The sequence below is a fragment of the Chenopodium quinoa genome, unplaced genomic scaffold, assembly GCF_001683475.1.
Source record: "Chenopodium quinoa cultivar QQ74 unplaced genomic scaffold, ASM168347v1, whole genome shotgun sequence".
In the NCBI taxonomy this organism is placed as follows: Eukaryota; Viridiplantae; Streptophyta; class Magnoliopsida; order Caryophyllales; family Amaranthaceae; genus Chenopodium; species Chenopodium quinoa.
Genome location: NW_018743792.1, coordinates 4,554,007 through 4,569,332, shown reverse-complemented (window position 1 = coordinate 4,569,332; position 15,326 = coordinate 4,554,007).

Genomic DNA, 15,326 nt, shown 5'->3' with positions numbered 1-15,326 from the left:
AGAGCATGACCGACTGTAGAGTCGACCAGGCTGTCGATATGTGGGAGCGGGTAACTGTCCTTTGGACATGCTCTGTTCAGATCTATGTAATCTACACACATCCGCCAGGTACCATTCGGCTTTTTAACTAGGACAACGTTTGCTACCCAATCCGAGTAGTAGCATTGCTAGATGAACCCAGCATCTAACAGCCTCTTGACCTCGGCGGCTGCCGCCTGAGATCTCTCCTCGCCATGATTTCTCCTTTTTAGCCTAACCGGCTTCATTTTTAGATACACAGCGAGTCTGTGGACAGCTAGATCCGGACTTACGCTTGGCATCTCTTCCACTTCAAAGGCAAAAATGTCTTTGAATTCCTTCAGCAGTTGGAGCAAGTCTGCCCCCAACACTTTAAAAGCAACCGTCCCTACCTTGACGGTTCTATCGGGCTGACTGTAGTCCAGGACGACATCAACGCTTTCACCGACCGGTTGGGGTTGAAAGTCATCCGACCTTTCTCCGGCAAGTGATTGCTATTGTTTTTCTTTTTTGACGGGTGCTAGTTGGTCCGCCTTTCTTTTCTTACCGGTTACCCTTGGAGCCGAGACTATGGGATCACAGTTATCAACATCTATGGGCTCGCCATGACCGGTTGTACCCATAATTGGTTTGACGTCAAAGAGGTAGCACTCCCAAGCTGTCTTCTGGTCCCCGTTCAGGGAACCGATTGTACCAAAAATTTGACCAACATGAAAGATGGGATGATCACTGCCTTGGATTTGTTAAGGGTCGGTCGGCCAAATATCATGTTGTAGGCAGTCAGCTCCTCCACAACCAAAAATTTTACGACCATATGGCGTCCTTACCCCTTTTCACCCAGCCGGATAGGAAGGTCAATGCTTCCCACCTGATGCACCACTCCTCCCCCGAAGGCGACTAAGGGGTGAGGCGCTTGATTCATGCTGCTGGGCTTTTACTTGAGCTTTGTCAAGCACTAATAGCTAATTAGGTGAGATTAGCTCCCGGTATCTATTAAAATCCGGCCAACTTTATGGTTGGCAACCTTGCCCCGGTCTCTCGACGCCCGGCCCTCATCCACTGAGTTGACCAACTTCCTGATGTTGTCTTTGGTACCTCGGATGGTTGGGCCTCCGCCGGCAAAATCGCCTGCTATGCTGAAGACTGTCTCGTCATCCATTTCAGAGTTAGTAGGTCCGGGTTTTGCCGCCTGCCCCTTGTTTTATTTGGGGTTGCCTTTGGGCTTTGGCTAGTAGGACTTTAGAGCTCCCTCGTCAGCTAGACGATCTAACATCCGCCTAAGGCTGTAGCATCCATTAGTGTCATGGCCAACATCCTCATGGTATTGGCAGTACTTGCTCCTATCCCGGCTGCTGGCGGGACTTTTCATGGCGGGCGGTTTCTAGAGGGACAACCGGTCCTTGATCTCCATGAGAATGGAGGAGCAGTCCTCTGTGAACTCGTACTTGGGGAAGTACAGTTCAGATTTTCTTCTTGCCTTCTCGCCCGGCTAACCAGTCTAGTCTGCCGCCCAGATTCCTTTTCTCTTGTCTTCCTTTTTTGCTGGCTGTTGTGGCCGGTTATCTTTTTTGTCAGATTTTTTGAAATCTGACGGTTGCTTTACAGCACAAAGCTCCGTCGCCTGTATATAGGCTTCTGCTTCGATTAATGACTCTTGGAGGGTGGCTACCCTTTTCCGGACGAGGTCGAACTTGAAGGTCGACCCATCCTTCAGACCCATGAAGAAGTCTGTGTAAGCAACTTCGTTAGACAGCCCTTGTATGTGAATTTTTATCAGATTGAACCGCTTGATATAGGACCGGAGTCCTTCCTTGTCACCCTGCTGTATTGCCCCAAGATAAAGGCTGGTCTTTTTGGCAAGGATGATCAATGAGAAGTTTGACATAAACAAGTATGCCAAAGTTCTGAAGTTTTTTATGCAGCCGACTGGTAGGTTACCAAACCACCGTTGGGCAATGCCCTTCAGGGTCGCCGGGAAGCGTCGACACTAGGCAGCATCATCCAACCCCTGTAGATACATGATCTTGGAGTATGCCATTAGGTGGTCTTCCGGGTTGGAGGTACAATCATAGGCACCTAACAACACATTCTTGACCTTGGGTGGCTGTGCCGCCTGAGTTGTGTCTGGCGAGAACGCCGTAGGCCGTTCTCCCAAATTAAGCAGACGCAACTGCCAATCCGTAGGTTAGAACGGCTGCTGCCCTTGACCCCCGAAGAGGCCTGGTGTAAAAAAAGGGGATCCACCCGGTACATATGGCGGACCATATTGTCCCGGCTGGATCACTTTGGGACCAGATAGCGCGGAGGGTTCGCGAGACTGACCCCCTTGGTCTAATTCCGAGTGTCTGACGGAGGCACTGCAGAAGCTGTCAGGGAATGTCGACATTGAGGCCGATGCAAACAGCTGCTGATTTTTCTTCTCCTTGAGAAACGTCCGGGCATCAGAGAAGGTTTTCTTGGATCCATCCGGCTGTATGTGCCGGATGGCTTTTCTTTGCTCCACTTGAGGGAAGCGGAGCCTATTTAAGTCAATCTTGGGCCCCTCCCCCACCTTGGGCTTTGGATGAGGAGTGGGCACACGATCCTTCAGAGCCTTTTTCCTAGAGGAGGAAGGCTTCTTGGCCGGCTGACCCTTCTAGGGGTGGCTGACCGGATGAGATTCTTTATCTCGCCTTTGAAACTATTCATGAAGGTCATGAGTTCGTTTCTCGTGATGGGAGAAGATCTCGCTGTTGCCTGGGCATTCCCAACCGGCATACCGGTTGTGTTGCTTGGAGTAGCTTGGTTCTCATCCTGTTCCTTCATTTCTTTGGAACGGGTGTGTTCTGTTCTGAACACATAGGTGTCGACTTCATAGTTGCCATCACTTTCATGATCCGTCTGGACCTCAGGCTAGGCCGAGGGCCGTTTGTCTCGATTCGATGGTACAGTATCAGAAGTCATCTTGGAAGTACTCCCCCCACAGACGGTGCCAAATGTTACGGGGTTTTCTGAGGTATCCTGCGGGAGAGTTATGATTCCGAGCCTGAGCTGCCGATGCCTATACCTGCAAGATCACGAAGACTCCGGTGGGTAGAAGCTCCGCCTCCAACGATCAAGTTAGTATACGTACAGGAGGAAAAAGTACGGAAAAGGTAAAGTACTTCTCGCTGATTGGGAGAATTCCGTAATTACTATTGCTCGTAAACTGTGTTTGTATTTATGAATGCCCCATTAATGAGATTTGTCCCACATTTATAGTGGGGCAGACAAGTCCCCCATGTAGGGTTCCAAGGACACGTGTCAACAGGGGATTGGAGCCTTGTTGACGAATGGCAATACTCCACGTGTCACCAGCCCATTGGGCCACGTGTCTAGGGTATTTTTACTTTAAACACAACCCTCACTCGTTTTATTTATTTTTTATTTATTTTTTTTTATGGCTTGTAATTTTTGCTTTACTCCTTACTAATCTACCATTGACAAAATTTCTTAATCTCCTCAAAAATCAACATCATCATCAAAGATCATTGAACAATATATATACACATGCCTGTACTAGTCAATCGCCACTCTAGAGAAAACTAGTATTCATCATCATCATCACTAAGAAAAGCAGGGGCAGACTCACCGGTATCCAGCAAACCGAGAGAAGCGTCCCAAAAGTAGCGTCATCATCAAAATCACATCAAAAACTAATCAACAATATCAGTAAACAGTGGTAAAATCAACCAAAGAAAGAAGTCATAGGCAACTCAACAGAGTAAGCAGCATAAAGGTGCAGGTAAAACAATGAAAGATCAGCAGGCAACCAGGTGAGAATACCAGCCAAGTGAATGTAATGGTGTCGAACTCGGAGATCGAGAAACATTTCTGAACGTAATAAGGATGACGATGAATCTTACCTTATAGTTCACGAAGAGATATTAAGCGACGTAGGAAATGGGCTATACATTGTATGCACACTTGTCCGGAAGGACAAGTGGGAGATTGAAAGGAATGGTGTCCTTCCAACAAGTGTATTATTCTGATAGAGGGTTCAAAATTATTACAGAGCTAATTCTTCAGTAAGGTCAAGTGATCGGAATGCCTAGGTGGAGGCCGCTTTCGATCATTGATATTAAGGTACAATTAATATTACAGCTTAATCTTAACTGAACCCTTCGGGTTGAACCCAATCGAATAACCGATCCAAGACGACGAATCAATTTGAAGGGATTCCATGAGTCGTCGGAGTTTTACGAACACAGACGTCGGATATCAAGCCTAGGGCCTCGAAAACCGAGCGTCGCAAAATCACAAGCAACAAGTATGAGCATAGCCGCATCACATTGGCCTAGCCATGTGAGTGCTAGGCTAGGCTAGGCTAGTTTATCGCAAGCTTAGCATGCAAGGCGTGCTAAGTTCTTGCGTATATGCTAGCAAGCCATGTGCCTATGGCGCTAGGAAAGGCTTAGCATCGCTCATCGCTCATCGCACCATCGCAACCCCTCGCACAGCACAACACCATCGCAAGTGCTAGGTACTGGCTTGTGTGCGTGCGTGTGTGCCTTCGCACAACTCATTGCACCATCGCAGCACATAACACAACACTACGCAGCATAGCCATGTGCGTGTGCATCGCTAGCACAGCACCAAGCAATAGCATGCTTGTGCGTGTGTCTGGCGAGGCATTGCCAAGCATGCGGGGCTCGTTAGCAGCACGCATGCTGGCTATGCGATGTGTGTGCGAGTGGCTAGGCAGCAGCACTACGCACTAGCCAGCAAGGCTGTGCGTGTGTGTGCGTTGGCTAGGCAGCAACACTACGCTAGCAGCGCCCAGCAACCCAACAGCACGCAGCACGCACATGTTGGGCGTGCAGGGGCCAGTGCGTGCTGACACCTTTAGCTGGCTGGTGTGCTGGCGTACTAGTTGGCTGCCAGCCCAACTGCCTTTGTTAGTGGTGGTTTAGGAGAGGTGGGGACCAAGGCCTCAAGGCTTCCCATTGGGGAACAAGGCAATGGTACCCCCCATGGGATATGGTCTTCACCTAACCCATTCTCTCCTCTTGCCACTTGTTGCCTTGTGATTGCATTTGCTTTATAATTTATTTTAGAATTAAATAAATTTAGTGCATTTGCACATGATCCCATATTGATCATGAAATGAGATTCAAGTCCCCATTCTCTATAAATACCCCTTGGTTGGGATATTGAGAATACACAACTGGAGTAGAACTCAAAAGGTATCTTCATTGTTTAGAAAGCCTTAAGATCGTAAAACTCCCTTTTTTATTTGATCGGGACCTGACTAAACTTCGGGACTTGGATCACTCGGGTCGAGATTCGTGGGTCCGAGCCTTCGGAGACCTTGCGATTCCGGGGTTCAAGTGAGAGCTCTTTTGGTGAGCGAAGCACGCGTCTAGGGTATAATTCTTTCCCCCTTTTCTCTTAATTATGTATTAGTTATGTTTTGCATGCTTTAATTGCTTTAGTTATCGGGGCGGGTCTTGTTGGGTTTCCTTCCGCGTAAAGTGGGTCTCTACGAAACCCTACAGCGGTATTGGAGCCGCGCTCCGTTTAATTATTGCAATTATTTATTAATTAAGGTGTTTTAAAGTGGATTTAAATTCTGGTTTTGCTTTTTTAATTAGATTAGAAGGACGTTTTTAAAATAGTTTTAATCTCGTATTTTTTGGTTTTTGGTCTGGGAACTCTGATTTTGGCTCAAAAAAGCATAATAAAGGATAAAAGATTATACCTTTGACGCGTGCTTCGCTCAACTATGAGCTCTTACTTGAACCTCGAAATCATGAGGCTCCGACGGGATCGTACCCTCGAACCCGACCCAAGCGTCCTAAGCCTAAAAGGTTAGTCGAGGCCCAGAGAAAATACAAACTTGGAGTTTTACGAATTTCAAGGTATACTCAACAATGGAGTTGCCTTTACTTTTCCACTCAAGTGTTGTTCTCAAAATCCCAACCAAGTGGGTATTTATAGAGAATGGGAACTTGAATCCCATTTCATGATCAATGTGGGATCATGTGCAAAATCATTAATTTATTTAATTCTAAATTAAATAATTAATTAAATGCAATCACAATGCAACAAGTGTCAAGGGGAGAGAGAGGGTTAGGTGAGGACCATGAATAGGTGGGAGGGGACCATTGCCTTGCTCCCCAAGGCTTTGCCCAAGCCTTGGTCCCCACCCCTCACAAAACCGGCATCAAAGGGCTGCTGGGCTGCTGCCAGCTAGCATGCCAGCTAGCACTGCTAGCTAGCCAGCACAACGCATCAAGCATCATCACAGCCAGCCATGCGTGCTGCATGCTGCTGTGCTAGGTGATGCCCATGCTGCGGCTTGCGAGGCGCTGGGCGCTGCTGGCTACCTAGCTCTCCCCTTCACATGCATACGGATACGCCTACCCAGCATGCGTGCTGCTAGCGAGCCACGCATGCTGGGCTAGCTACGCCTCTCGCATAGCAACGCACAGCCAGGCCAGCATGCACTAGCACTCGCACACGCACACGCATAGGTGTGCTGTGCTTGGTGCGTGGCCTGCGATGGTGCCTACACACATGCACACACGCAAGGATGCCTGGCATGGTGCTGCTGTGCGAGGCTGCTGTTGCGATGGTGCGAGACACACACGCACACGCACACACGCAAGTGCCCAACACTGCGATGGCTGTGCTTGGTGCATGTGGTCTGCAATGGCGCCTAGGCATCCAGGCAAGCACGCTGCTGTGTTGCGATAGGCTACCTAGTGCCCCTGGTGCGCCTAATGCTAGCGATGGGCTGCGATAGTGCTTAGGCATCCAGGCACGCATGCTGTGGTGCTGCTATGCCACGTGAAGGCACCCGCACACACGCACATAGTGCCGCGATGGGCAGCCGAGTGTGCCTAGCACGCATGGCGCGCCTAGCACACCATGGTGTGCCTAGGCTTGCGATGGGCTAGCCTAGCCTAGCTACGGCTATGCTCGTACTTGTTGCTTGTGATTTTGCGACGCTCGGCCTCGACGCCCTAGGCTCGATATCCAACATCTTTGTTCTTAAAACTCCGACGACTCATTAAATCCTTCGGATTGATTTGTTGTCTCGGATCGGTTGTTCGATTGGGTTCGACCCGAAGGGTTCAGTTTAGATTAAGCTGTAATATTAATTATACCTTAATATTACTGATCGGAAGAGGCCTATGCCTAGGCATTCCGATCACTTGATCTTACTACAGAATTAGCTCTGTTATAATTTTGAACCCTCTATCAGAATAATACGCTTGTTGGAAGGACACCATTCCTTTCAATCTCCCACTTGTCCTTCCGGACAAGTGTGCATATAGTGTATAACCCATTTCTTATGTCTTTTAATGTCTCTTCGTGAACTATATGGTAAGATTCATCGTCATCCTTATTACGTTCAGAAGTGTTTCTCAATCTCCGAGTTCGACTGTCAATAAGCAGATGATTTCTAAAATCCATCTGAGCACGGCCATGCATTTTCACAGTCTCGCTCTTCGAGCGGCCTTTTAAACAACAAAGACATTTTCCCTATTGTTGATAGGGGGACATTCCCAGTCTTGTACTGTAAGTTTCTCTTACTAAGAGGACCTAATATCCCAATGTTCCCGTTATGATCCCCAATTACGGCAGACATTAGGCAACATCTAAGAGACTAGTTCTCAAACAAGAAAACTTCACAACACTCATGGTCAAGGAAACGAGTTCCGATAGCTATAATGAGAAATGTACTTATGAAAATTTTGAATCTGTTAAAGTACTCTCATAGGTCGATCCAGTGCAGTTCCAAACTGGCACCTGTGCAAATGATTTATGATCATCATGTCCTTGCAGCACAAGAAACGGTGTTGTAAATCATACTACACACTAATCCCTGGTGGTCATCAATCGTCCATTAGTTAGATGTCCTCGATTAGTGTTAATTTTCTATTTAAATATTCAATGTTCACTTAACAGGTGTTTCTTTATCCAAGACATGGTATTGTTGTTTTGAATATTTCCATAAATCGAATGGACTCATTATTTAATTCTAAACCACAATTAAATAGTAATGGAGCGAATGATAATTTTTCACAAAATTAATTACTCCATTAATGAATGGTTTCAATACAGTGTCTTACATTAAAACAATTAGTTTAATTAAAACAAATGTACAGGGAATTTCAAAGCCAGTCTTCGATGTGCTTGATTCCCATTGCCTTAATGTGTTTGTTGTGTTTCACTTGAGGCAAAGGTTTAGTTAAAGGATCGGCCACATTATCATCCGTGTCGATCTTGCAAATTCTGATTTCACCTTCGGATTTCCATTCCCTTATCATGTGAAATCGCCTTTGGACATGTTTGACCTTCTAGTTCTCTCTTGGCTCTCTAGCCTGAGCGATAACTCCACTGTTGTCACATTAGAGATCCATTGAACCCTTGATGGAGGGTACAACACCAATTTCACTAATGAACTTGCAAATCCAAACAGCCTCCTTAGCAGCTTCTGAAGCAGCCAAGTATTAAGCTTCGGTTGTAGAGTCTGCAGTTGTGCTCTGCTTGGCACTTTTCCAGCTAAACGCTCCTCCATTCAGACAGAATATGTATCTTGACTATGACTTGAAGTCGTCTCTGTCAGTCTGGAAGCTAACGTCGGTGTAACCTTTAACAACAAGGTCTTTATAGCCACCATAAACCAGGAATTTATCCTTGTTCCTTTTCAGGTACTTTAGGATATTCTTAGCCGCAGTCCAATGCGCCTCTCCTGGGTTTGATTGGTATCGGCTCGTAGCACTCATGGCATACGAGACATCTGGCCTGGTACATATCATGGCATACATGATCGACCTAATTAGCGAAGCATATGGAATCTGATCCATTCTCTCTTGCTCAACAAGTGTCTGTGGACACTGTTTCTTGCTGAGAGTTACGCCATGGGACATGGGTAGATGCCCTCTCTTGGCATTCTCCATGTGGAATCGTGTCAGTACTTTATCAATGTAAGTACTCTGGCTCAATCCAATCAGATCTATCCCTATAGATCTTGATGACCAATATGTATTGTGCCTCCCCTAAGTCCTTCATTGAAAATCACTTTCCCAACCAGCCCTTTACGGACTCCAGTAATTTTGTGCTGTTTCCAATACCACTATGTCATCGACATATAGGACTAGGAATGCGATGTCACTCCCACTGACCTTCTTGTATACACAAGATTCATCTGAATTCTTGATAGAACCAAACTTGCTAATGGCTTCATCAAATCGCAGATTCCAACTCCTGCTGGCTTGCTTTAGTCCATAAATGGACTTCTTAAGCTTGTTTTATCAGGTTAACATTGTTACTCGTCCTCTCGAACTTCGTCGATTTCGATTTTCCTCCAACTTGTCATTTTGTAAATGTGTTTCTTCTCCAAAAAGACACCATCACGAGCAACAAACACTTTGTTCTCGGATTTATTATAGAAGTAATACGCTTTGGTTTCTTTTGGATATCCCACAAAGAAACACTTATCCGATTTGGGGTGAAGTTTGTCCGAAATTAATCGTTTGACATATGCTTCAAATCTTGACAAAAGACAACCTAGGAGGTTTCTTAGTCCATAATTCATATGGAGTCTTTTCAACAGCTTTTGACGAAGCTCGGTTTAGTGTTAGTGCCGCGGTTTGTAGCGCATGTCCCTAGAAAGAGATAGGAAGTTCACTAAGACCCATCATTGATCGAACCATGTCTAACAAGGTTCAATTCCTCCGTTCAGACACTCCATTCCATTGGGGAGTTCCGGGAGGTGTCAACTCTGGATGAATATCGTTTTCTTTCAAGTGATCGTTGAATTCATGGCTCAAATATTCGCCACCTCGATCCGATCGAAGTGCTTTAATTTTCTTGTCAAGTTGATTTTCAACTTCTTTCTGAAATTCTTTGAATTTCTCAAAAGATCAAGATTTATTCGACATTAAGTAGATATAGCCATATCTACTGAAATCGTCGGTGAAGGTGATGAAATATCGGTAACCTTGTCTTGCGGGTGTACTCATTAGTCCACATACATCCGTGTGGATTAGACCTAATAAGTCACTTGCCCTTTCTCCGAATTTGGAGAATGGCTGTTTTATCATCTTGCCTAATAGACATCCTTCGCAATTTTCAAACGACTCCAAGTCGAATGAGTCAAGAAAATCTTCTTGTAGAAGTTTCTTGATGCGTTTGTTGTTAATATGGCCAAGACGACAATGCCACAAGTAGGTTTGATTCGACTCGATGATCTTAGCCTTTTTGGCGGTGTCATCAATGTTATAGACTTCTTTGTCAAGAGAAAGCACATAAACACCATTTTTCTGAATATGCCTTACCATGTAAAACATTATCGAAATAAAATGAACAACTATTGTTCTTAATTCGAAATTCAAAACCATTGGCATCCAACGCCGATATTGAAATAATGTTTTGGTAACTTTAGGAACATGATAACAATTGTCAAGTTCTAAAATAAGCCTAGAGGGCAATGAAAAACTGAGAGTTCCAACGGAGACGGCAGACATTCTTGCTCCATTGCCGACCCGAAGCTCGACCTCTCCCTTCTCTAGCCTCCTATTTATCCTTAGTCCCTGAGCATTGGAACAAAGGTGTGAGCCAAATTCGGTATCTATTACCCATGACGTTTTGCTAGCGAAGTTTAAGTCTATAACAAAAATACCTGATGAAGAAGCGACGGTGTCGTTCTTCTTATCTTCCTTGAATTTGAGGCAATCCCATTTCCAATGTCCCTTCTTTTTGAAGTAGAAACATTCGGAATCGGATTTGGAAGAGGCAACCCTTTTGTCCTTGCTGGCCTTGGCAGTGTTTGACTAAGGCGGAAAATTTCTCTTTTTCCCTTTAAAGCTCTGCTTCTTGCCCGGACGTTTGCATGGTTTCCCTTCCTCACCATGAGCATGTCATGCTTGCCCTCATCATTGAGGGTTTGCTCGGCTTGCTTCAACATACCATTAAACTCGGTGAGGGTTTTCTCCATGCTATGCATATTATAGTTCATCTTGAACTAATCATAGCCTTTGTGAAGCGAGTGGAGAATGATGTCAATTGCCATCTCGGTTGAATACCCTGCATCAAGCCTTTCCATGTTCTTAAATAATCCAATCATTTTGAGGACATGCGGGCTGACTGACTCTCCTTTCTTGAGCTTGCTCTCAAGGATCTGCCTGTGGGTTTCGAACCTTTCTGTTCAGGCCTGCTCTTGGAACATATTCTGAAGCTTAGAAATGATCTTAAAAGCCGTGTCCTTTTCAAAGAAATTCTTTTGAAGGTCCGGAGATATAGTGGCCAACATGATGCATTTGACATCCCGATTGACACTTTTCCATCAGTTAAGGGCAGCCTAAGTGACCTCCTCATTGGGAGCGTCGGGCATTTCCTCATCAAGGACGTATTCCTTTTGCTCTTGCATTAGTACAATGCGCAGATTTCTTTGCCAATCAAGAAAGTTTGGCCTGCTCAACTTCTCCTTGTCGAGAATAGAGCGTAAAGAGAATTGGTTGTTGTTTCAGTTACTTGCAGACATTGTTCTACAATTGAAAGAATTTGAAATGAAAAACCATTCATAGATCAATAAGTTGAAATTTAAAATTGTTCATGCATATTTTCAATCTCATTGAGCATTTTATCCAAGCATTAATAAATTCTCCCTTATGGGCGAGAATAAAATGATTTCGAGATCCCAAAGATCAAGAAATGGTTAAGCATGCTTTGGCTTGTCTTAATCATTAAATATCTTAAGGTAATCAATCCAATTGCTAATAGCTCTAAGCTACTCTCGGTTTGATAAAAATGTTGCATCTAATGCATTTTTGACATTTTATCTCTTTTGCCACGACATCTAAGGACTCCTTACTGATATCGTTGAGCTTAACCTAGACAACTTGTATACCTAGTATACCTTACGTTCCTAGGGAAATAGCGATTCCTTGCTTTGGCGTAGCCAATCACATACGCGCATTAGTTCGGTAAGTGTTGTTCTTGGAACGACAAGTTTTAGCTCAATATTTTAAGGGACCTAGGGTTTCTATGTTGGTTTGATTTAAGTGAACTTAACAAATTTTCGCAACATATGAAATCCTAGACATGCATCTAACATTCAGATATAACAATAATATATAAAGCATAAATTGATGCATTTGGCAACTAGCATGACCCCTTGAAATCTTCAATTTCCATGGGTCTTCATATTGGCTCGTCTTCATCGAAACGCTGTCTTGAGACATCTTGGCCAAAATAAAATAACTAGCTAGTACGACTAAGATTAATCTAAAGTACAAAATAATTAATGGTTCGTAGACCGTATTTAGATTTACAAAAATACATAACGGAACGCAGTCCGTATTTTATATCCTAGTCGGGCCCTAATAGTTGCCTTTTTCAATAACCTGTTTTGAAAACAATCTTTCATTCACCCATTCACTATTTGTGAATGGCCCATGCATTTTACGAAATACACAATTAAACACGCAAAACTAGTAACTAACTTAGGTGGTTAATCCGATTAACGCGCCTAATTAAAACTAGTCAAAGTTCTTTAATCCATCATTTCTAAAAGCAAATTGCTCACGTAATTAACTAAGCCACCACTAAATTCCTCATCCATACTTAATTAATCCGATTAATTAAGTCGGCATAACCCATAATTTGTCAAAATCAAAATTTTGCAAAAGCCGGAAAAATCGAGGTCTAACCTCGTTAAAATAATTACATAAATAATTTTAAACGGGAAAATTTTCGCAAAATTACATAGCTCAAAATTAAGCAAAATAGCCCACACAAGAGCTTGGTGGGTGCGCACCATGGCTTCTAGGTAGCCCATGTGCTGCGCCTGCTGTGCTGTGTGCCAGCATTCACGCCCAGCGTAGCATGCTGCGGTAGCCAGCACTAGCAGCTCGCTACGCATGTTTGCGCATGCTAGCTTGCTAGCTGGTGCGTGGCAGCGTATGGCAAGCTGGATGGGGCTTGCTGCCTCGCTGCCCAGCAGCACGCACAAGCAACTCCAACAGCCCTGCCACACACCTAGCACTACGGCACCACGCAACTCCCATGCCACACAGCAGCCCCTCAAGGCACACCCCTGTACGCACCATAGGCAGCCACATGTGGGCTGCTAGGCAGCCCGGCTAGCCTTGGTGGCACTTGGGTGTTTTTGGCTTGATTTGCGTGCCATTTCTCGGGATTTTAATCCCGATTTACGTGTGACAAAAAAATAATCTTAATTTAATTTAGAATTAATTGAATGGCAAAAATGAAAATAAAATAAGTCCAACTTAATTAAATTCAATTTTAACGGTGCACAAGCCTAAATCATCCAAAATTTATTTTTGAAATAATTTAGGACTTCCTTTATGCTTAAAATTGAAAAAGCTATGTCCATAATTAATTTAGCCAATATGCAAATTAATAATGGATTTGACAAAGGGGAGTTGGAAAAATAAATTAACCATCTAATGATAAAATTTTTTCCAACTTTCATACTTGTGTAAAATACCAAGATTACATCTTCCAATATGAAGATTAATAAAAAATTTTACCCACAAGTATTTGAATTCATGGATTTTAATCAACCGAATTGAAAAATCCAAACTTTGTTCAATATGGAATTTAGGGTTAGTGTTCCAATCTTTTAAACCTTTAAAGATTAGAACTTTAACATACTTGGGAACTTAAAATTACACATTCACATATTAATGCAATTTATTTGCATAATTGTGAAAAATCAAGTTTGTGTGAAAATAGCATATCAACTCAAGCACTAATTAAAACTCCATAATTATGCTTAAGGATATTTAAAATAGCAGTAGATTAGGGATGTAATAATGCATTTAATCTAACCTTGTAATGCTTGCATTAATGAAGGCTTAAAAAATATTTAAAATTTTCGTTGAAAACAAAACAACCCCAAAAACATGGGTTTCTGGTTCGAATTTAGCTTCTGGGTAGCCATCAAAGAGGGTTGAATCTGTTTCAGAATGTCGATTCCACCCAAAAATCACTATTTTTGAGCCAAAATCTGGGTTCGACAGCCAAATCGATAAAAAATACGAGTTTAAAAATTAATTAAAACGAGCTTCTAATTTAATTAAAAAAGCAAAACAAGAATTTAAATCTTACTTTAAAACACATTAATTAATCAATAATTGCAAATATTAAAAGGAGCGTGGCTCCGATACTGCTGTAAGGTTTCGTAGTGACCCACACTACGCGGAATGAAACCCGCCAAGACTCGCCCGCATAATAAATGCAATTAACAAGCAAAACATAATTAAAAGCATAATAAAGGATAAAAAATTATACCTTTGACACGTGCTTCGCTCAACTATGAGCTCTTACTTGAACCTCGAAATCACGAGGCCTCCGACGGGATCGTACCCTCGAACCCGACCCGAGCGTCCTAAGCCTCAAGTGTTGTTCTCAGAATCCCAACCACGTGGATATTTTTAGAGAATGGGAACTTAAATCCCATTTCATGATCAATGTGGGATCATGTGCAAAATCATTAATTTATTTAATTCTAAATTAAAAAATTAATTAAATGCAATCACAATGCAACAAGTGTCATGGGGAGAGAGAGGGTTAAGTGAGGAACATGAATAGGTGGGGGGACCATTTCCTTGCTCCCCAAGGCTTTGCCTAAGCCTTGGTCCCCACCCCTCATAAAACCGGCATTAAGGGGCTGCTGGGCTGCTGCCAGCCAGCATGCCAGCTAGCACTGCTAGCTAACCCATCCAGCCAGCACAAGGCATCAAGCATCAGCCCAGCCAGCCATGCGCGCTGCATGATGCTGTGCTGGGTGATGCCCATGCTGCGCCTTGCTAGGCCGGGGCGCTGCTGGCTGCTTAGCTCTCCCTTTCGCATGCACACGCATACGCCTACCCAGCATGCGTGCTGCTAGCGAGCCACGCATGCTAGGCATCGCCTCTCGCATAGCTACGCACAACCAGGCCAGCATGCACTAGCACTCGCACACGCACACGCATAGATGTGCTATGCTAGGTGCGTGGCCTGCGATGGTTCCTACACATACGCACACACGCAAGGATTCTTGGCATAGTGCTGCTGTGCAAGACTGCTGTTCCGATGGTGCAAGACACACACGCACACGCACACACGCAAGTGCCCAGCACTACGATGGCTGTGCTTGGTGTGTTTGGTCTGCGATGGCGCCTGGGCATCCAGGCAAGCACGCTGCGATGCTGCGATGGGCTGCCTAGTGCCCTTGGTGCGCCTAGTGCTAGCGATGGGCTGCGATAGTGCCTAGGCACCCATGCACGCATGCTTTGGTGCTGCTGTGCCACGCGAAGGCACGCGCACAC